This window comes from Ambystoma mexicanum, chromosome 5q (genome assembly GCF_040938575.1).
Source record: "Ambystoma mexicanum isolate Mex_15411 chromosome 5q, UKY_AmexF1_1, whole genome shotgun sequence".
NCBI classification, from domain to species: domain Eukaryota; kingdom Metazoa; phylum Chordata; class Amphibia; order Caudata; family Ambystomatidae; genus Ambystoma; species Ambystoma mexicanum.
Genome location: NC_090933.1, coordinates 1,372,949,016 through 1,372,971,123, shown reverse-complemented (window position 1 = coordinate 1,372,971,123; position 22,108 = coordinate 1,372,949,016). Strand labels below are relative to the sequence as shown.

Sequence of the window (22,108 nt, the reverse complement as noted above, 5' to 3'; positions counted from 1 at the left end):
AAGCATAACTCGGTCGATCGTAGAAAACTTTCCTATGGACCTTACCCGACTTTTCGTCCATTACCGCACTCGAAATCAGCCGCCATTTTCTGATAATCCTATCACTTGCCGCATCGCCCTGGCTCACCTGCTTTTGCGGCACTAAATCAAATCCCCCGCCCCTGAAACAGACTTTATCAAAACATTCATATTCCCCGCCTCTATCCGTGACGTGACTGTGCTGCGTAGGCAAACGCGCCCAGGCGTCTTCTACGCGACTCCACACAGAACCCGGAAATCAACACAGATCAGCTCACACAACACAGCGCGCCACAATTCGCAATATGAAACTGTACTTTTAAATCAAACCGCAAGATTGTAAATTTGGTAAAGTACATTTATTTGACATCAAATGTTTAGAGAATATTCAGCGATTTGCATTTTTAGTTGCTCACGTTCCAAAAAGTTCGTTTTGAGGCACGCAAGGTTCCTTTGCTGTACACAGGGTCTTAGATCATCTCACAATACAGCGCCACAATTCGGAATATGAAACTGTGGTTTAAAAGCAAACTGCAAGATTGTACATTTGGCAAAGTACATTTATTGGACATCAAATGTTTAGAGAATATTCTGCGATTTTCATTTTTATTTGCTCTCGATCCAAAATAGTTCGTCTTGAGGCAAGCGATGTTCGTGTGCAGTAAACAGGGTGTTGGTTTACGATAAAATAAGCTCTTCGGTCGCACTGATAATCGCATGGCTGTTCCAACAACGAGGCACTAGGCCACCACAACGGTCTGTATGTTGCATCTAGCCGTTAGTACCGCGTAAGGGCATACTTGTACTTGGCGATCGTCCCATAAAATGGTCAGGGTGGTAACGTTGTTCACGCGGAGAAGCAACTGGCGGCTGTAGAAGCCGTCCGCCGGTGTCTGGTACTCGTGACACAGACAGTAGTGAATGATGTACCTAAAAACATAAAAAATGAAATTAGTCTCACCATCAGATCTTTATTAAAATTATTCATTTTATATATTCGGTCGGGAAATTATTTCATAACTAGGACAGTGCAACTGGGTTTTAAACGTCATGGGGGGGCTGTAGGATACTGAGACAGTCCCTCAGTGCAGGGGTTGACAGGGAGTGCAGGTGGAGAGTGGAAGGGCCCAGGACCGAGATCGCAGACAGTGGACCAGTTGTAGCAGGGGAGAGGGAGAGAGAAAGCAGAAGCAAAGGTTTTGAGGTGCTTCCGTAAAAGTAGACGGTTCTCCCCAAGATAGTGCGCGGTACAAAACAATATGCCACATAGAACGAACAAGTACAACTTAACCCGTCTTTAAAGCTACTGTATAGTAATTAAATACCGCAAGGCCGAGAGATAAATACGTAAACTTGACTCACCAGTGGAGGGATGTGGACGAATAGAGTGGGAATAGCGGTTGAGAGCAATTTTCGCCTCGCTCGCGGTGTGTTCTTCTTTATTAGCAATGATGTGGAGTACAAGTCTGAGCTAAAGTGCCTGCTGCAGATGCGGTATCGATCACCCCTCTTGTCCGCAAAGACTTCTAGGACTCTACTTTCAAGCTCAGACGGTGGATATCCGCAATATCGGACCCATTCTCTTATCTGATCTATTGTCTTAGGGAAAACATGCATTATAGTACCTTCAGATTTATTATGGGTCTTCGAAGGGCAACCGCCAATGGAACAGGCAGGCATTGTGGAAAGTTCTGAAAAGTAAAGATCAACAATTCTCAATGAATACAATTTGTGTTAAAAAATTAAATGACACATAAAAGGTCCAATGCAAGGTTCGTTTTGGTTCTTGTAACTATACACGTTATTCACATGCAGATAAGTATTTGAATAACTTTAAAAAAATAGAAAAATAATTTGACTAAACTCAGAACATGTGACTAGTTCCTTGCATGTACTGTCTTGAACGAAAAGAAAACATGGATGCAATTTGATGACTACTAGCAAATCGATATAAATTAAAAAATTGGACGCAAAATGATTATGGTACATGGCCTTACCTTGACGAACAAACAGTTAGATGCAGGGATCAGAGTAGTTTCTTGTCGTAGAATAGGGAGCAGTTCACAGGTTGCAAACTGACGAGTTTGCTCGAAGTGGTCACGGAAGTTCACAGAGACGAAGAGCAGATAACCAGCACCTTCACGGGTTGACTAGCAAAGCGCAAAGAAGTTCTCATTCGAAATATGAAGTGGGTTATAAAGAATTCGAAACAGGGGTGTGTTTGTGAATGAATGACGTGTATATGTCGTGGCATTATGCGGTTTGCAGGGGGCCGTCCAGCGTGAGGGGGGATGCTTGGCAGGAGACACGGGGTCTGGAGGTAGACATGGGAACAACAACCCATGCTCTATAGACCACTTTGAAGTGTACATGGTCTTTGGCACCTCTTGGCCTTTATCGCTCCCTGACAGCTCCACTTGCCAGCGCAAGTACCCCGGTGCGAACTGCCTTTGATAGGGCGGGGGGTGGATTGGGGCGGTGGTCGTGCAGACAAGACACAGGAAGACTCGTGAATGGAGACACACTTATGTGGATTGCAGGGGGCCGTCCAGCGTGAGGGGGGATGCTTGGCAGGAGACACGGGGTCTGGAGGTAGACATGGGAACAACAACCCATGCTCTATAGACCACTTTGAAGTGTACATGGTCTTTGGCACCTCTTGGCCTTTATCGCTCCCTGACAGCTCCACTTGCCAGCGCAAGTACCCCGGTGCGAACTGCCTTTGATAGGGCGGGGGGTGGATTGGGGCGGTGGTCGTGCAGACAAGACTCGTTTGCCGCAGGGCCTCACCAAGGAGAGGCCATCTAACTGCATGTAAGAGGCAGGCTGAAGGATCTAGTACATGGAAGGCAGGGGGGTGAGTTTATAAATACCTCAGCCTCCCAGGAGAATATATGGGTGCAGTTCACCCTGGAGACCCTGGATGCCTAGGCAGTTAGTCAGCAGCAGGCTGGCCTGTGGTGGCAAGGCGGCACGGGCCAGAGGGGGTCATCTCTGTACCCGGTGCCCAAAAGGATGATTTATTATGATCAACCATATTGATTATTTACCTATAACCATGTTTTGTGTCAATAAAATCCAACGGCCTTCCTTTTATTGCCAACGCTTGAACAAAGTGGTGTGGTAAGTATTTTTGGGGGAGGAGGCAAGGCCGGGAGGCTTGATGCCAACCCGCAAAATAACATATGTATGTCTGCTGCATATGGGTTCAACGGTTATGTGGATTGAAGGTGGGCGGCCTGCGTGAGGGAGGATGCTGGCCGGAGACATGTGGTGTGACAAGACAAGGCACAGGAAGACTATTCAATGGAGACACACTAGATTCATTTAAAAAATCAAAACAACCATTGTTAAAATATATGTTGGGTTTTATTTTAGATCTTAATTTCAATTGAACATAAATAATAAACATTACACATTGTAAAGTTGCGGTTGCAGCACATCCATGGAAAATCCGCGGTATTGTCCACTGTCGCTGGGGAAATGTTGTCTAATGGCAAGTACCGCACAGGCAGGTATTACTCTCCGAACGCGGTGTCCGAGCCTCCCGTGAAGCCACCAAGTGAAGCAACGATAGGCCACCAGCCTGTACCACCTGTGAAAATGAAAGATGCAAACTGTATTAAAATGACAAAACTTTCTTATCACTGTCGATTCAGGTAAAAAATGTCATTCTGCTTTGAAAAAAATTCTATCTAGAAAATGCACAACATGGAACCAATTTACATGCATTCGAATGATGAGACGACCATGAAATAGTAGTGGCATCACTGACATCACAACCAGAGTATACTTACTCGTTACTCGGATTACGCGGACGAACAGTGCCGCAAAGTTCGTGCATAAGCACCATCATCATCCTCAACACTGTCCATGAGAGGCAGGCTTCCCTGAACTCTGGCAGCTCGGTGATGCATTGCGGACTTGGCTCGCCTTCCGAAATGTAGGCCAAGCACCCGGAATTTTCACGGCAGCAGCAGTTCTCCTCCTCAGTTGGCATTAGCTCGCACCGATTGCACGTGCACCAGGTGGAGACGCCGTCCATGCGACATGGTCCAGGCTCTTCATCCGTTGACTGGTCCTCCCAACTGCCGTCCGAATCCCCATCGTTTTCGCGTGCTTGCCTTTCCAGTAGTTCTTCCTCGGTGTACTCGGGCTCGTACATATACGGCATTATTGTAGCCATTGTGTGGTAAAGAAAGTAAAATAATTTATAGCGGTGGTACTGGTATCTGTTCACACGGGCTACAATCAACGAAGGTAGCTGACCAGAGCACAGAAACGAGTCACAGAATACTCAAAGTAACACACAGAGAGTAATGGAATCGAAAATCTGCTGCTGTGTGTTGTGAAACGGTGTGTTTATACTTATTGAGGAAAGAGGCGTCCTGCCATTTCCATGGCGACAGTTCATTAGCTGAGGCGCAGCGATTGTTGACACGAAACGTGCTTTGGCGTTGGGAAATGGGCGGTACGCGTCTGCTGATGTCAGGCTCAGGGGCGGGGGATTTGATTTAGTGCCGCAAAAGCAGGTGAGCCAGGGCGATGCAGCAAGTGATAGGATTATCAGAAAATGGCGGCTGATTTCGAGTGCGTTAATGGACGAAAAGTCGGGTAAGGTCCATAGGAAAGTTTTCTACGATCGACCGAGTTATGCTTAAAAACACATGGCCGAACCGTAGGGACAATAAAAAAAAAGTCCCGGAACTATCCTTTAATGACAAAATATCTAAGGCGAAGTCGGACACCAAGGAACTATTTTCTGTCCTTCGGGAAATGGAATTACCGATACCACAGGCTGACAACACTCCCAAAGATAAGCCTTGGTGTACTGACATACAAAATGCTCTATCGAACAAAATTACCTCCCTCCAACTTAAAATAGCCAAAAAGAAAGCCTCACTGCTCTTACCTGAGCAGCAACCCCCTCTAGTCACACCAGACAGTACCACCCCACCCTTCAGCTTCAAGAACATTTCTATCTCTGAGACAGAAAAAATCATACTCTCGCTAAAACCCTCAAACTGCAAAGGAGACAACTGCCAAGCCACAATTATAAAGGATGCAGCTAGAGACCTAGCCCCTTTCGTCTCGAAGCCAACCACCTATTAGGATCACGCCAGTCTGGCTTCCACCCTCCCCAATGGCACGGAAATAGCCTTAACAGACCTCAAGACCCAAATTGACGAGTTGAAGGACAATGGGAAATCAGCTATGCTACTCCTCCTTGACCTATCTGCAGCCTTTGACTTGGTGGATCATGCAGTCTTATGCAACCACCTTAGGTCGGCTGCCCATTTCTCAAGTATGAGAGGCCCGTAAGGTATGGTAAAAACCTCATGCTGGGCAGCACCTAAACAGAAAAATAGACGCTCGCTACAAGCTCCACGCGTCTGAAGAGATTTTTCTGTCTTCGTGGCTGCTCCCTTCGTCTGTGGTGGCAGCAGCTATGCTCAATTAAAACCGGCATCTACATCTTCTACTGCAGCATCCCAGATCCTTTCTAAGGAGGACAAACGTTTGGACGCCATTTGGAAAAAATCTTTTTCCAATTCAGCTCTTCCACTACGTCAGGCTAATACTGAACTTATCCTGGCTGCTGCAAATGTGAAACTTAGGAAAGAGCTAGCCGAGTTCCAGGAATGACTTCAAGGGTAGGGTGGCTTATCTAATGCCAGAGTTCTGGCACAGGATCTACTTGAGGCTGCGGCCCATTAGGTAGACACTTCCACTCGAGGCCTTATGGCCTCCTGCCAGGCGTAGCTCCATGCTAAGAAGTTTTGAAAGGAAGTCCAGGACAAGGTGCTTGACCTCCCTTTCGAGGGAAAGGAACTGTTCCATGCTTCCACGGACAACGAACTTAAGAAGACTAAGGCCAGTATTCAAACTGCAAAGTCATTGGCCATCCTTGCGAAGACTCCCACGAAGGCACCTTACACTCAGAGGTCGGGTCTCAGACAAGGTCCTTCTCTGGCTTCAGAGGGTTTCAGGACCACCATGCGTGCCGCTCTGATGCTCCGAATGGCGGCCCCTGCCATAAACAGCAGCGGCACGGTGTCCAGTTTTTCTCTCGGCCAGCAGCCTCTCCTCAGCAGCGGGTGATGTCTCTGCCAATAAATCAGCTAAGTGATATTTAGAATCGGTCGCACAAGACTCAGTTGGGAGGACGAATCTGGAGGCGTGGCAGACCATCACCGACAACTGATGGGTTTTGTCATGAGCTCTGGCGGGCTTTCACTTGCCCCTCCCCCCAACCCTACCTTCCCACCCTCCTCTCCAGCAGACTGGGTCACCCTCACTCAGAGCCGAGGTACACAAGCTTCTAGACCTCAGAGCAGTGGACTGATTTTTCTGAGTTTTCTTTCTGGGTTTCCGTTGGAACACCGTCTGTACCAGAGTCTTCCTGACGTAAGACAGGTTTGCGGATATGTCAGCCAAGTGCCAACTTTTTCTTCAGTCCTCCCATATGTCGGCTTGGTGGTTCCATAGACTTCTGGGGCTCATGGCCTCTTGTGTGTTAGCTCTGCCTCTGGCACACCTGAAAATGAGACACACTCGACTTGCTCTTCGGAGCTGCTGGTCCCAGGCTACGGACCCGTATTCCAAGATGATTCCGGTTCCTTCCTGCATGACGGCGGATCTTCAATGGTGGTCATCTGCCAGCAACGTCTCAGTGGGGACCTCCGTCCAGGAGCCCTGCCCACAAGTAACAGTTACTACAGACTCCTCCCTTCTGGGGTGAGGTGCGACACTGCATCACCTCGAGGTGTACAATGTGTGGATGCCTCAGGACAGGCGCTTCCATATCAATTACCTGGAGCTCCTGGCAGTTTTTCTGGCGCTCAAAGCCTTTTAACCCTCAATACCCTAACAGTGTGGTTTGAATACGCACTGACAATTCTGTGGCATTGTTTTACATCAACAAACAAGGGGGCACCAAGTCCCCTCTTCTAGTGGACCTTGTATCCAAATTTGGAATTGGGCTATCCAACACAATATCTGGCTCCAAGCTGTGCACATTCCAGGTCACATCAATGTAACTCCAGACACACTCAGCTGCCAGTAGTTACCAGTGGGGGATGAACACAGATGTTCTCACCGAGATCTTCCAGCAATGGTGCACCCCAGTGGTGGACCTCTGTGCGACATCATTAAACAGGATGCTTCCTCTTTATGTTTCCAGGGATGCGCTCGGAGCGTCTTCCTTGAGGGACACCCTCGAGATCCCGTGGGACAACATGAGAGCTTATGCTTTCCCTCCTTTACCACTAATACATCAGTCACTTTGGAAATTCAGGAGCGCTTCCAACTGCACCCTCCTCGTCATAGCCCCTTGGTGGCCAGCCAGATTTTGGTTCTCGGGCCTGCAGCACCTGTCGATATCCTCCCCGATCAGGCTACCACAGATTCCTGACCGTCTTCACCAGAGCAATCATCAGTTATGGCACCCCACCCCTCAATCGATCAGCTTGGTGGCCTGGTGCCTGAGTTCCGATCTTTACCACAGTTTCATCTTTCTGAGGACATCATGCGTATAATACAAGCGTCACGGAAGCCCTCTATGAGAGCGCAATACAGGAGAAAAGTGGCTGAGTTTTTGTCACTGGTGTCTAGCCAAGGAGCTTGGCCCCAGGCATGCCTCTATCAACACTGTTTTGTATTTCATATCACACCTGGCAGCCTCTGGCATACATGTCTTGTCTTGCATGACTTACTTGTCCTCCATTGCGGCTTACCTGTCTACTGACAGTTGCTTTTTTTCACGGACTAATCCAGTCATCAAGAGACACTTTGCGGGTCTTCTCCATGTTTTCTCGCCGGTTAGAACCCCTCATCCAAATGGGATCTGAATGTGGTCCTCACCGCTTTATCTAAACGAAAGAGTGTACCCTAACTGATTCTGTTTAAAACCACAGAAATTTAGGGTGGACAGATACTTGAGTCTCTAGAGCTGTCTACTAACTATAATTTACAAAGAGATTAAGTTTCCTTATTCTAGAAATCCTATGACTGAATCATCCGCTATTTGCAGATTGCCTCTCACTTAGTGAAATTACTTAGTGTTTCTAAGACATGTGTTAATATAGTTATTACTAAGGTTGACATGCGAGTGTCTGAACAGGAAAAACAAAAGATCAAACACTAGTTGTGAAAAAGTGTAAATCATATATTTTTAACAAAGAGCATTACAAAAAGTCAACATGGTTATATTTCAACAAAGAGCATAACAAAAAATCAACATGGTACATATGATTGAGTGCAATTTACAATGAAATTCTAAAATACAAAAGATTTTGTTGAGAAATGCATATAGCAAAAGCAAAGACAAAAGAGCAATGCTGGTTAGTTAAATCACTAACAAAACATTATTTTTTGGGGGGTGAATAATAAAGAAGAAAAACCAGATGCATGATGAAAGTTCAATAAGTTCATTGCATCATTAATCCCAGGATGGGTACTTTAGTTATCCCTATGTGCGCAGAATTGTTTTCTCGAAGCAATGAATGCTGCAGGGTCATTAAATACAAGATATCTTATCCTTGCCAACGTGATGGTTGTTGGATGGACCAAAGAATCAGAGGACAGGGATATGGGTGTTCAAATGTTCCCTGTGTTCTTCACGTTTCGGCGGTGATGTGCTATGACAAGTCCGCCTTCATCAGAGCTCCTAATCGGGGACCCTGTAAGGAATACATGGATATCTAGTGAGTAGAATAGTGCTGCGGGTGCTCGTAGTACTGGGGCACTGATTATGTGGATCTATTCTCTCAGCGCCGGTCAGGAGGCTTACCTGCCAATGCTTCAAATCCCAAGTGCTCGGGTTCAACCCACACAGGAAGTGGTGTCAGGCAACAGGACCAATCATGTAAATAACAGAGGGATGTGAAGATTCTCAGTCAGGTTCACATAAGGGTGTCTCTATAAAAATTTAGAGAGAATGAGACTACATGAGATGAGTGCCAATATCTCATATAATAATGTGTAAAGGTAAGTGTAACTCAGTATAAAACTGTGCATCTGTGGGTACAATAATTAAAAGAGCATTGAGCAAGGTATCTTGTACCTGTATAGGTCTGGATGCAGTGTCATCATTTTAGTGTGCTCCACTCATGTGGGCATCAATTGTTAGCTTTTAGCCAGTGTTGTCTTGAAGTTGACTCCTAAAGAGTGGGGGCAAGGACAAGGTACCGGTACCTTATTTAGGTCAGTTTAGTAATACTGTACCACAGCTAAATATCTGTGAATGCTGCATTAATTAAAACTTGTATTTAATTTGTGGGTTTAGTTTAGAGAGAAGACTGAGTGTTAAGAGAATTGAATGCATGCATACAATTTACACTGAGCAGGCAGAAATGGTGCAGTGCCTGGTTCCAGCATGAGGGGTGAAGGGTTGCCATGGTGTTATAATGTGCTTTCAAATAAACGCCAGCACTTGCCTCTTGTTAGTCTAAATGTGGATTGCAGCCGCGTAAGTCAGCTGGAAATATGCTGAGGGAGGGGGGAGAGAGAGAGGGAGAGAGAGCACGCTGTCAGGCCTGTGCGGTCGAGATGGGGAAAAGTGTGCGCGCTCAGCAGAATTCGCCAGATGAGCTTACCTCTTGCTCAGCGTGTTCACTACATGGGGAAGCACTGCAGCCGCATGAGTCCCCTGAAACTGTGCAGAGGGAAGAGGGAGGCGCGCCATCTCGCCCGTGCAGCCTGGATTGAAGGTGTGCGCGCACAGCGTCCACAGGGTATTTAGATGGTAACCATGAATATCGCGCATGCGCAGTAGTCGTGTTTATTGTTTACTACTATTGTCATGGGGATCGCGCGCACTTACCGCTATGAGCTTTAGATGAAGTTGGGATCTGAGCATGGAGCGCGTTAGAAGCCCAGAAACCACAGCAGTGTCAGTGATCGCCATTGCCCGCCCTTTTCAGAGAAGTCCATTCAGCGGCTATGTGCCATGATATGCATAAACTAAAGGCAGTGGGTACTTGTTAATAGAAGTACATTTCCCTGCATGTCCAGAGAGCCTTTTCAATGTACACGGGTGCCAGTCAATCTACGGTGAGAGCACCTAGTGTAAATGAGGCACAGGGATTGTCAAGAGTAGAAGGTTGACGCCAGATGGTGGACAGTGAATGCTGCGGCCGGGGCACTCATTAAGTGAAAAATGGATGCACGAAGCAGGTGGTAATCATAGTGATGTATTGAAGTCAAGGTGGTTAGGGGCTAACCCGGTCTATCACGTGGTTTGGTTGCAATATAGATAGGTCTCAAACCTCTGGCTTGTAGGTATGCCCTGATGGTGTTTTAGTCAGAGTTGTGTCGGTGGGTGTGGCTTGAGACTTAGGAGCTACACTTAATGGAAAGAAGGTAACCTACAGGCAGACGACTACTCTTGGTTCCATGGATGAATACATAGTTGAAGACTATGCATCCCCAGGTGCGGAGTCTAGGTCCGATGGCGTTACTGGAACGTGAGGCATATATCGGGGATATTAAGCGAGTACTTCAGGGTGATACCTGATTATAAGGTGATGTTTTATATTACGGGTTGAAAAATCTCATTCAGGCCATGATGGTAGGTGTCAAGCCTATGGATCCATCTGGATTCTTTTCTGAGAAGGCTATGTTGGGTGTCAGGGCTTCCCTTGATTTTCTCAACTACCCACCAAAGGATATTGTCCGGGGTATGTTTGGCCGCCATAAAGTGTTCCACTAGTGGTGCTGTTAAGTTTTTACATCTGATTTTCGACCTGTGTTCGGAGATTCTGATGTTGACTGCTCGAGTAGTTTGGCCAATGTCACGAAGTCCACAGGGACATTCAATACAGTAGATTACGTTCTGGCTCTTGCAATTAGTAAGATCCCTGAGTGTCCATTTGCGTCTTCCGATTTGGAAACTGCTCATCTTTTTTGTGAACTGGCAAGCAACGCAGTTGCCACATGGGTAGTGGCCTTGTAATGGTCGTAAGGTGTGAGTGGCATTTCTAGTGGGTTGAAATAGAGAGTGTACCAGATATTCTCTGATGTTTTTAGCCCGTTTGTAAGCAAATCTTGGGATTGGTTCATCCGGTAAATTCAGGCGTGCTATGTGCCAGTGTTTACTAATGATTTTCTTTATTTGTGAATTGTGGGTCCCAAAAGTAACAACACAGGTCAGACGGTCTTCTTTAGTGTCTGTATCTTCCCGTTGTAACTGTAATCACTGCTTTATGCCATAAACCTTTTGAGCCTGTGGCCACTACAGAACTCAAATACCTTTATTGGAAGGTAGCTTTTCTAATTGCGGTAACATCTGTAAGGGGAATAAGCAAGCGCCATGCTCTTTCGGTGGAAAACCTGTTCCTAACTTTTCAAAAGGATAAGGTTGTGGGGGGGGGGGCGCTGTTGCGCAGCTAACCATGATGGCCGCTGCCTGAGAGGCTCAGGCAATGGCAGCCGTAAAACTTGTTGAAAATCCTGTCTCTCTCATCTCATCTCCCGTAGCAGCACCGGGGAGAGTTGGCAGAACATTCGAGCGGGCTGCGATTCACGGTTTGAACCAGGGTATTGCCTCCGGTGCGCTTTATGTTGTAAACGCTCGAAGCTGCGGAGTCCAGCGTGGTGAGTGGGGGAGGGGCGCTCGGCCCTGAGGCGGGAGACAGTGGAGCCTGTGCCGATCGGAGGAGTTGCTTGTCCCCATGCTGGAGACTGATGGCAGGGTGCGGGAGGACTGCCGAAGTGCCCTCATCAGATGCTCTCGTAGCCGGGCCCGCTGGAGTGCGGAGGGGGTGGAGCTGCGGGCCTTGGAGCAGTGGGGGCACTGCTGCCTTGTGTGGATACGAGCGCTGACCGAGATGTGCTGGAGGAGGACTGTGGAGTGCATCTCGGCTCGGCACCCTGTGTCGGGGCTCGCCTGCTTTGGGGCGTGCTGTAGGTTCAGCTCGCTCCGGAAGCTTCTCTCCTGGCTCTATGGGCTGATCCCGAACAACGCTGGATAAGCCAAGTAGGTGTTGTGCTGGAACACTTTTTTTTGCATGCGCGGGCCCCTTGCCCTCTGAAGCTATACTGTTAAAAGGGACGCCTGCTGGAGGTGCCTGGGTAAACGTGTGCACACCTGGGTCCTGGAACTTTTTATCCCTCCTGAGTGTTCTTCTGGTGGGGTCCTCATCTGCGGCGGAGAGGCTGGGTGTTGCTTCTAAGGCTGGCTAGATTCCGTCGTGGGACACTTAGTGGCATTTGAGGAACTGGCTGGGGAGATATAGGACGGACATTGACCGCTGCCAAATATTCGGAATACTAGTGAGCTGCACTACACCTTGTCTGGGGTGATAGCTGCAGGGTTGGGGCGGAAACTGGGGCAGCTACCACATTTGCAATAACAAGTACTGGCATATTGCATCTGGGCGATGGGGGCAACCACAAAAAACAGGCGAGGATGGACCAGTTCACCTGCGCCGACCAGGCTCAGGGCTCGAGCACTGGTTCATAACCACATGCTGTGGAGCAAGTGGATATAATTGCCCTGAACCAGACGCTGTTGGCATTGTAGGGTAGCACGGATAGCCTCGGGGCTAAGATTGACACCCTTTCCAGCAAGATGGATATCTCAGTGGTGCAGATTGAGAAGCTTTGCGGACGCATGGGGGAAGCTGAACAGAGAATTGGACCAACTGAGGATAATGTTGCGCAGCTGCAACGCGACATGGCCAACCTGCAGCAGGTGGTTAAGAAAATAGTGGTGAAGAATGCAGATTTAGAGGGCCGTGCTAGGAGAAACAACGTTCGCGTTCGCATTCTGGGAGTCCCAGAATCCACAAACATAGACAACATGGAAACGTTCATAGAGAAGCTCCTTGTTGATATACTTGATAACCCCCCGCTCTCTAAAATGTACATGGTGGAGCACGCTCATCGCTCGCTGGCGGCGAGACCGCCTCCAGGTGCACCCGCATGACCCATAATTGCCAGAATCTTCTGTTACCGAGACAGTGACGCTATCCTACGTGCGGCACGTGAGAAGAAAGAGTTGAAATGGGGGAACTCTACTATCCGCCTGTACCCTGATTTTAGCCCAGAGGTTCAAGACCAGAGGAAGACTTTTCAAGCAGCAAAGGAAATTCTTCGGAAAAAAGGGATAACATATGCAATGATGTACCCAGCCAAGCTGCGTGTACAGCACAAAGGATCAACAGTGTTTTTTTACCACACCGGAGGCAGCGACACAATTTGATAGAGATTTACCTGACCCGGGGGGCTCGCCTGGGCATTATCCCTGAGATGTATATGCTATTCTTGTGGTGCGTCTTACACAGGGAGGATTAGGGTCGGGATTTCCTGTGGCCCTTGGAGGCGATGGAGAGACTGATCATGCTGGGGCCGTTGCCCTATGGAGCCATGGGCCTGCCATCGGAGCCCCAATAGCCGTGGGAACTGCGGCACTGTTTGGGTACAGTTAAGGGTATGGGAGGGTTGCCGGTAGGTTATGGTTTCTGGCGTGGGAGGGTATGGGGGGGATTGAGATGGAGTGCAATTGGGTTGATCTGAGTTGGTTTGGTTGTCTCATTTGGGGTTGGAGTGTATTGGGTCTTCTACAACGGGTTTTATCTGTTGTCCTCTTTGTACGAAGGCTATGAATGTGGGGCAGCCCCTAGGGACTGAATCTGCATCATTCGACACCTATTAGGTGATGTGGCTGTATTGAGCTCTCCAGCGGTGGGGGGGTGGATCACTAGTAGTAATGACATGGAACATTCGGGGGTTTACGAATCAGAAAAGGATGCGGGCAATAGCTAATTTTGCGAAGGCTCACAAGGTTAATGTACTAAGCCTGCAAGAACCGCGCCTGGCTAGCGACGCCCCTCTTCCTGGACTCCCTGGATGGGGAGTGCATAGATATTGCTCATCATATTCCACACATTCTAGGGGAGTTGCCACGTATATTCATAACTCCCTCCAGTTTAGGCTGCGTGAACAAACTAGTGATGAAGAAGGGCGGTGTTTGATTCTAGCTGGGGAGATCCACAACACTAAGATAGACTTTATAAATATTTATGCACCTAATACAGATACCCCTGAGTTTTTCTATCAATGTGCGCAACATATTTATAAATTCCCATCTTATGAGATTGTGTGGATGGGGGATTTTTACCTTGCTCTTACACTTGAAATGGACTGATCGACTACGGCACAGCAAGCTCTCTCCCGGGCGGCAAAGGCATGGGCTGAAATATCCACCTATCATAATCTGTATGATGTTTGGCGGGGTGAACACCCGGGGACTAACGAATATACCTTTTATTCGGGGGTCCATCATAGTTCATCGCGGATTGACTATATTATGGCAACTTGCTCAATGGCACGCACAGTTACAACAGCCGTTATACTTCCCTGCACCCTTTCGGACCATTCGCCAGTGCTGGCCTGCTTTGCTGGTCTTGCACAGGTGCCTGGACGACGCTGTTGGAGGTTGAGAGCCTTGGCTTTGGAAGATGCGACGTTCAAAGAAGGGATAAGGCAAGACATACAAACTTTTTTTGAAATTAATAATGGTTATGTTCCTGATCAAAATATAATTTGGGACGCCTTTAAGGCATACATAAAGGGGTGCTGTATATCCAAAGAGGGTGGGTGCTGAAAATGATCCTGAGGTCCATGGGTAGACTTGAGAGAAGCATCCAGGATCTGGAGAACGAGGTGGGGAGAGGGGCTACACCTGATCTTCAGCGAGAGCTAAGGGATCGCAGGGAGGAGTTTAAGCACCTGGCGGAAAGCCAAGAGAAATGTTTGGGCGACCCTATTGCTGCGGTGAGGTATGGTGAGGGGGGTAGGCCGAGCAGGACCCTGGCCTGGGCCATAAGACAAGAGCATCATAACCCTCCCATTATGGAGATTGAGGGACGAAATGGGGACATTGTTAGAGATCCACAGGGGATAAACCGGGAATTCTGGGGTTACTACAAGGAGCTATATAGCTCTCGTTGTACAAAGGGACATGATGTTCTGGTGCAATACTTAGATGAGGTGGCACTTGGCTGGCTGGAGAGGGAGCAAGGAGAGGCGCTGAACGTACCGATCACTGAAGAGGAAATCCAGAAGGCTATCAAGGCTCTCCCCAATTGTAAGGCCCCGGGTATGGATGGGTTAACGATTGAATTTTATAAAGTATATGCATCGATTTTGGTTCCCCAACTACTGCAGATGTTCGAGGGGCCTAGATCTAGGGGTGTCCTTCCAGAAACTACTTGGTCAGCGTTGGTGACGGTGCTCCCCAAACCTAGTAAGGATTCTCGACAACTAGCATCCTATAGACCGTTGTCACTAATCAATACCGACAATAAAATCTTGGCAAAAATTCTGTCCGACCGATTGGTGCCATACATGCCTGCCTTGGTACTGCCAGACCAGGCTGGTTTTATTCCGGGACGATCCACACAGAATAATTTGAGACGCTTGTTTCATCTAATGCATAATGTTAACCCCGAGGTACCAATAGCAGTAGCGGCCCTTGATACAGAAAAGGCCTTTGATTCGATGGAGTGGCCTTTTCTGTTTGAGGTACACCATCGTTCGGGTCTAGGTCTTACATATATCGTTTGGATAAAATTGCTATATACAACTCCCAGGGCTATGGTATACACAAACGGGGTGGTTTCGGATGCCATATATCCCACTCGGGGTACATGCCAGGGGTGTCCCTTCTCCCCTAGTTTATTTGCCCTGGCCATGGAGCCACTGGCATGCCATATCCGGGAAATGCACATTCAGAAAGGCATATGGGTAAATAGGTCACGTACGATTATTTCATTGTATGCAGATGATATTCTGTTATATGTTAAATATCCTAATGGGAACTTAACCCCATTAACTCAGGCGGTGGAGAGGTTTGGGGAACTGTCTGGCCTTCGGATTAATTGGAACAAGTCAGAGATCCTACCTCTGACTCCGGGGGTACGGCAAGAGTAGATTGAGGGGGGTTTTCGATGGTGTCCTCAGGGCCTTCGATACCTAGGTATTACAGTGTCCACCCAGGTGAAGACTCTTTATATGGACAATTACATCAAAGCCCTGGAGGCCATGGAACAGAGGGTGGAATCATGGATCCGCCTACCGATTTCCCAGGCAGCCCGGGTGGCCTTAGCTAAAATGGTTATCTTGCCCAAGATGCTGTATGTTTTTAACAATGTGTCCCTCTGGCCCCCAAGCAGTTTCTGGTCTCGAGTCAAGAGGATGATGGTCAGACTGGTGTGGGCGGGTAGGCAACCCCGAATCGCATATGAAACTTTGACAGCGGCGTATGAAAATGGAGGCCTGGAGTATCCGAATCTTCAACTGTATTATTTGGCGGCACAGCTGCAGTACATGGCAGGATGGGGGGATCCACAATCTAATATGCCGCATATAAGGGTTGCTCCTGCTGTATCTTCTCCGGACAATCTGCTGGGCACGCTAAGGGGGAGTGGAGGCCAACCCCCAAAGGGGGAGATCCATCCGATCTCGGTAACTTGTCGGGCATGGAAACGCCTTGCACAAGTGACTAGGTCCTCTCCGAATTATCACCCTAATTTGCCCATATATGATAGTACTGGGATTTCGCTCACATCAGAGAAGTCATTTAAAGACCACTTTCAGAAGCTGGAGGTTTGGAAGTTAGGTGAAGTGGTGGTAGGGGGGCAGTTTAAATTATGGGACGAACTGCGGGCTCAGGGGGAACATAATGCAGGGACTCTATAGACTTAGAGAAGTGTTAAAGTCAAAAGGGCCTGAATTCCCGAGAGCCCCTGTGCCTCATTTAGTGCAACATCATGTTGTCCAACCCCTGACAGATAAGAAGATTGTTGCTACTATATGTACGTTGATCAGAAATGACAATGGAACAGCGAGACAGGGATTTAGAGTGGCCTGGGAGGCCTCATTGGGAATGGAGCTGAGCGAGACACAATGGAAGCGGGTGTCTATGCAGACTAGAACTATTTCATTCAATGCCAGGCATAGGGTGGTGCATTATAAATTCTTACACCAGGCCTACTATACACCGCAGAGGCTTAGCAGGTTTTACCCGGAGAGGGACATAACATGCAAAAGATGTGGGGAGGTGGCAGCAGATTTCTATCACATGGCATGGGCATGCCCTAACATACGATCATATTGGGCTGCGAAAGAGATGCTCTCTGCAGAACGGAACTTTTCACCTGTACAATGGCTTCTGGCATTAATTGAAGGGGAGTCGCGGACTGTTAAGAAACCTCTGGGCATGGCAATTGGGGTGGCTCGGTATGTCCTGGCCAGGGCCTGGGGTAGGAATACTCCTCCAACGTTTGCATCCTGGCTTGAGAATATGAGAATGTGTGAACTTAATGAAACTAGGTATGCCTCCACGCTGCCCCCTGCTAGTCGACCACTGGACTATTGGGGTCCCTTTAGACAATACATGGCAACTGAGACAGGAATGGAGCAGAATTCAGTGGCAAGTGCCTAAGGGTGAAAAGGGGAGATGCCACAGAGGGTGCTCTTTTCGATGGGAACGAGTTGGGAAGGGAGGATTGCTAAATTGTATGTCTGAAGAGACTGTTTTTTTTTTTTTGTTTCTTGTTGAGTCAATGTGATGAAGACTAATGTAGAGACAGTAGACGAGCCGAGTAGAGGGGAGGGTAAGGGGGGAGAGTGCAGGGAGGTGGGAGGTTTGGGGTATGAGGTGGGCATTGGGTGGGGGTATTCAATCGGGGTTATGTAATTTGTTATTGTTTATGTTAAAATCAATAAAGTTTCAAAAAAAATTTCAAAAAGGATAAGGTTGTGCTTAGTACTCATCCTTCCTTTCTTCCTAAAGTAGTCATTAAATTCCATTTGAACCAGTCAATATCCCTGCCAGTCTTCTTCCCGAACCCGGGCTCTGAAGCAGAGAGAATTCTGCACAACCTCGACGACAGACGGGCTCTGAAATTCTACCTCGATAGAACTAGTGATCTCAGAACTTCCTCACAACTCTTTGTCCCGTTTGGTGAACCTAAAGGGAAGCCGACCTCTAAAGCATCCATCTCCCGTTCGATTGCTTTGTGTATTTCAGAGGCCTATAACTTACAGGGCCTTCAACCACCAAAAGGCATCCATGCACATCTGGTCTGAGGCAAAGCGGCCGCTGTTGCCTTCCAAAAGTATGTCCCTTGGGAGTCCATCGCCAAGGCAGCTACGTGGGCCTCCCCATCGGCTTTTTGCAGACATTACTGTCTTGAACTGAGCTCCCGGGCCGATACCCAATTCGGCCAGGCAGTTCTTAATAATTTGTTCCTATAAGGGAAATTTCCATCCACCTGTACTTCCTATGGCCAGTGCTTGGGATTCTCCCACAAGTATGGAGGAAAGGGGACGGGACATAGGAGTATGACAAAGTCACTCACCGTAGTGACTACCTTACTCCTAGCCCATAGTCCCCTTTCCTCCATACGCCCGCTGTCCCCTCTAAAAAGTATCCTCTATTACTTTGGTGATAGGAAAGGACTGAAGGGCGATGCGCCGGGCGGAGCTCAGAAAGGCGAGCTGTGGCGTGTGCTGTAGCCACGTAAAAATGAAACAAGGACAAACCAGTACATTTTTGATGCTTTTAAAAAGTGCTCCGGTCCCGATGGACAGAATGTCCCACGAGTAGGGATGAAAGGGGACTAAGGACTAGGAATAAGGTAGTCACTACGTTTAATAACTTTGTCATTCCCTCCCACATATGTAAAGGATGTGCAGGGACACAGTAATTGTCAGAACCATGGAAGGGCCCTCAAGATGTCAACTTGCAGTGTTTACACACCACTAACCTCTGATGTTGTGTTGTTTGTCTAGGTGAGCCATACAGCACCAACATGTCACCGAACAGCCACTTCTGAGAGCTGGAACACTGGAAGCATGTGGAAGTGCAGGTATGTAGCCCCACTGCTCACTGGAACATTCACTGTGTTAAACAGCTTGGAAGGGCAGGATGGAGGAGTATTTTCTTTCTGTGTCCACCAAGAAGGCGGACTTTATTCAGAATGCACTGTAAAAATGTGGTGTCACTAATACGTAGTTACTTTGCAGCATGTGCGTACATTGTGAAACTGAGCTGTAAATTATCCATAATTTTGAATAACTCATGCACTTAGAGTCTAAGACTCAGTACTGTAAATTTGCACAGTGCAGATCCTGTTATTAATTTGCAGCTGATACAAATCAGCATGTTCTACAATACTTGAGTTCTTTTCCAACTGAGCTATCCTCCTAGCCAACTTGATCATCATTAGCCATACCTCCGTGGCCACTTTTAGTAGCAGGGGCCGAGGGCAGGCTATATCGTAGAATATAAGGTAAGGCACATTTTTCATAACCGCCTCTAGAAAAGGTTATTGAACATACAGGCTTTTTTATTTTTATTGTATTGTGTTCTCCAGACCATCGTTCTTCTTCACCTGCCAAGCCATTACAAAAGGGGAAATACCATATGCAAATCAGGCTTGGTCCCACCACAAAAGCGGCAGTCCAGCCTAAACTGCTTGGTCACATCCCTTCTGCACAAGACCACAAACATCCCCAAACATGTTTCGGCCTTGTTTGGCCTCATCAGTGAGGAGTAGCTTGGGTTTTAGGCCCTGCAAGCCTATGGTCTTTCCCCTTCTGTAATGGCTTGGCAGGCGAAGAACAATTGTCTGGAGGGTTGCCCAGAGCAATGCCAGAGGTTAAGATTAATTTTAAACCTTCCAGCCATCACCTCTTTATTTTTACTTTTCACCCCAAGTGGGATGGGTATGCCCAGACGTGGGTCCCGTGCCTGCTATGCCAAGAGACCCAAGCTACTCCTCACTGATGAGTCCAAACAAGGCTGAAACATGTTTGGGGATGCTTAGGGTCTCGTGCTGAAGGGATGTGACTTAACAGTTTGAGCTGGACTGCCCCTTTTGGGATGAGACCACGCCTGATTTGCATATGGTCTTTCCCCGTCTGTAATGGCTTGGCAGGCGTAGAACGATGGTCTGGAGGGTTGCCCATAGCAATGGTAGAGGTTAAGATTCATTCTAAACCTTCCAGCCATCACCTCTTTGTTTTTGCTTTGATAAGACAATAGGCCTTCTCAGTATACTAGATGCTTCAGCGCACAAAACTGCACCCCCAACTTTGTACTTAATTTATTGGCATCACCGCTGCACCTTCTATCCCAAATCATGTAACGTTCCAACACGGCTCCCCCTTATCTCCTTCCAGCCCCAGGTGCCCAGTAATGACGTGACCAGGACACCACTCTTGAGTTTGAATTTCAGGGATTTATTGGCTTTGGTTGTGTGTCTGCTTGTAATTCGTAAGGGTTCACCGCTCAATGGGGAGGACAGTAGTGCTTTAAATCTTTGCCTGGCCTATTGCCATTACAAACCCTGTGCCCTGTTTTCATAAATGTGCTCTTCACAGGGTGCGTCCCTACTGTGAAGAGCCAGGAATGAGACGCAGACACAGTGGATTCATGTTTTGGCCAAAGATCTTTATTAAAATAAAAGGGGGTTGGGAAATGCCTCTCTGTCCCTACTCCAAGAGGTGTTTCCATACCTAAAACCAAAACTAAGGGTCTGTCCAAGGTCAGGATGTCTAAAGCAAATCGTCCCGTATCCAAAGTACTATTCTGCCCCTCGCATCTAAGAAAAATAACTATGGTGAAAAGGAAAAATGTTTTTGGCCTTCAGTAGTGCGCAGATGTTCAAAAAGGAAATGCGTAACGCCAACACAAAAAAAGCATCCAGAAGGATAGAGTTAATTGTTGCAGAGGATGGTTCCCTTCCCCAGGATTTCTCTTCTCTCTTCCTTGTGTTTCAGGAATATCAGTTCTTCAAGATTGTTTGACCATACACGCGAAATAACTTGGATGTTAGTGTTTTACTCTTATCTCTGGTGTACTCTCCTGCCAGGTTTCCACTTCCTTTTGAGGTCTGCGCAGGACTTTCTTAGGCACTGTATAGTTCACACTGTTCAATTTGACTATGCCTGGTGTACTCTCCTGCCAGGGCGTTTCTTGTCGGTTTGGCTTTTTATGACTTGGCTTTGCCTGATACCCTCTTTCCCATATAGGTGTATACCGGTACCTTCAATTTGCCTGTTACATTTTCCTGCCAGGGCTTTTCTCGTGTCTATGTTCTCACACTTTAAATTGGCCTGGTATACTCTCCTGCCAGAGCTTTTTCATGTGAGAATTTCCCCGATTTGCAGACTTGATAGTCTCTTGTAACTGTATTATTCTTGCACCTTTGGTCTGCCTGGCATTCTTTCTTGCCAGGGCTTTTTTTACACTTCTGGTTTAAACCTATCTGGTAAACTTTCTTACCTGGGATTTTCTCCTCCTATATATGTTCTTGCAGCTTTTAACTTGCCTGGTATATTTTCTGCCAGGACTTTTCTCAGGTGTATATTCTCTGAGCTTTTATCTGGTGCACTCTCACAAACTTGATAACCTCTTTGGTTCTCTCTTAAATCCGCCTGGTATACTCTTCTACCAGGGCTTTCCTTATACATGTATTGCATACACTTGTAGACTTGACAATTCTTCATATCTTTACTGTCTGTACTGTCCTGTCTTGAACTCCGCCGGTACACTGTGCTGCAAGGGTTTCTCTCATACGTGTGTTGCATACATTTACAAACTTCATAGTCCTTTCTATATATTTCACTTTGCCTCTTTAAGCGAATTTCACTTACTTTCCAGGAGTTTACTGACATTTCTTTTGAACACTGATTTCCCATTTTGCATTACATATTCCATTTATTGTATTAGAAAGAGGGCAGGCATTAGGTTTATTAGTAAAGGCCATTTTATTTTGACTAAGCACTGACTAGGATTGTATTTTCCTTTTGTTTGATGGTTGAGAATAGGGCAAGATAGGAGCTTTCCAGCCCCTCTTAAACCATGAATAAAGGTTGTGAAAATTGCAGCTCTTGCGTCAGCGTCTACTTGTGATAACGGATAACGTCCTCCCTCACACTGGGCAAATGATATGGAGGAACTGTACACCCGACTGACAAATGTCAACCGCCTAAAGGACATATGGTCTGCTTTCCATATGTTTCGAGCCAGGGGAGACTCCTCGCCATGAACTGAATAGCCAACATGCTCCACCGC

The 22,108-nt window shown here is 47.4% G+C and overlaps 1 protein-coding gene across 1 annotated transcript in view; it reads left to right on the top strand.

Moving 5' to 3' along the window:
* LOC138498167 (zinc finger protein 84-like) overlaps positions 1-22,108 on the top strand; it is a 408,351-nt gene that overhangs the window by 28,973 nt on the left and 357,270 nt on the right. Inside the window, exon 2 of the mRNA XM_069622046.1 lies at positions 18,820-18,896. The gene's annotated coding sequence lies outside the window, so the exon portion shown is untranslated. The remainder of the gene's footprint in view (positions 1-18,819; positions 18,897-22,108) is intronic.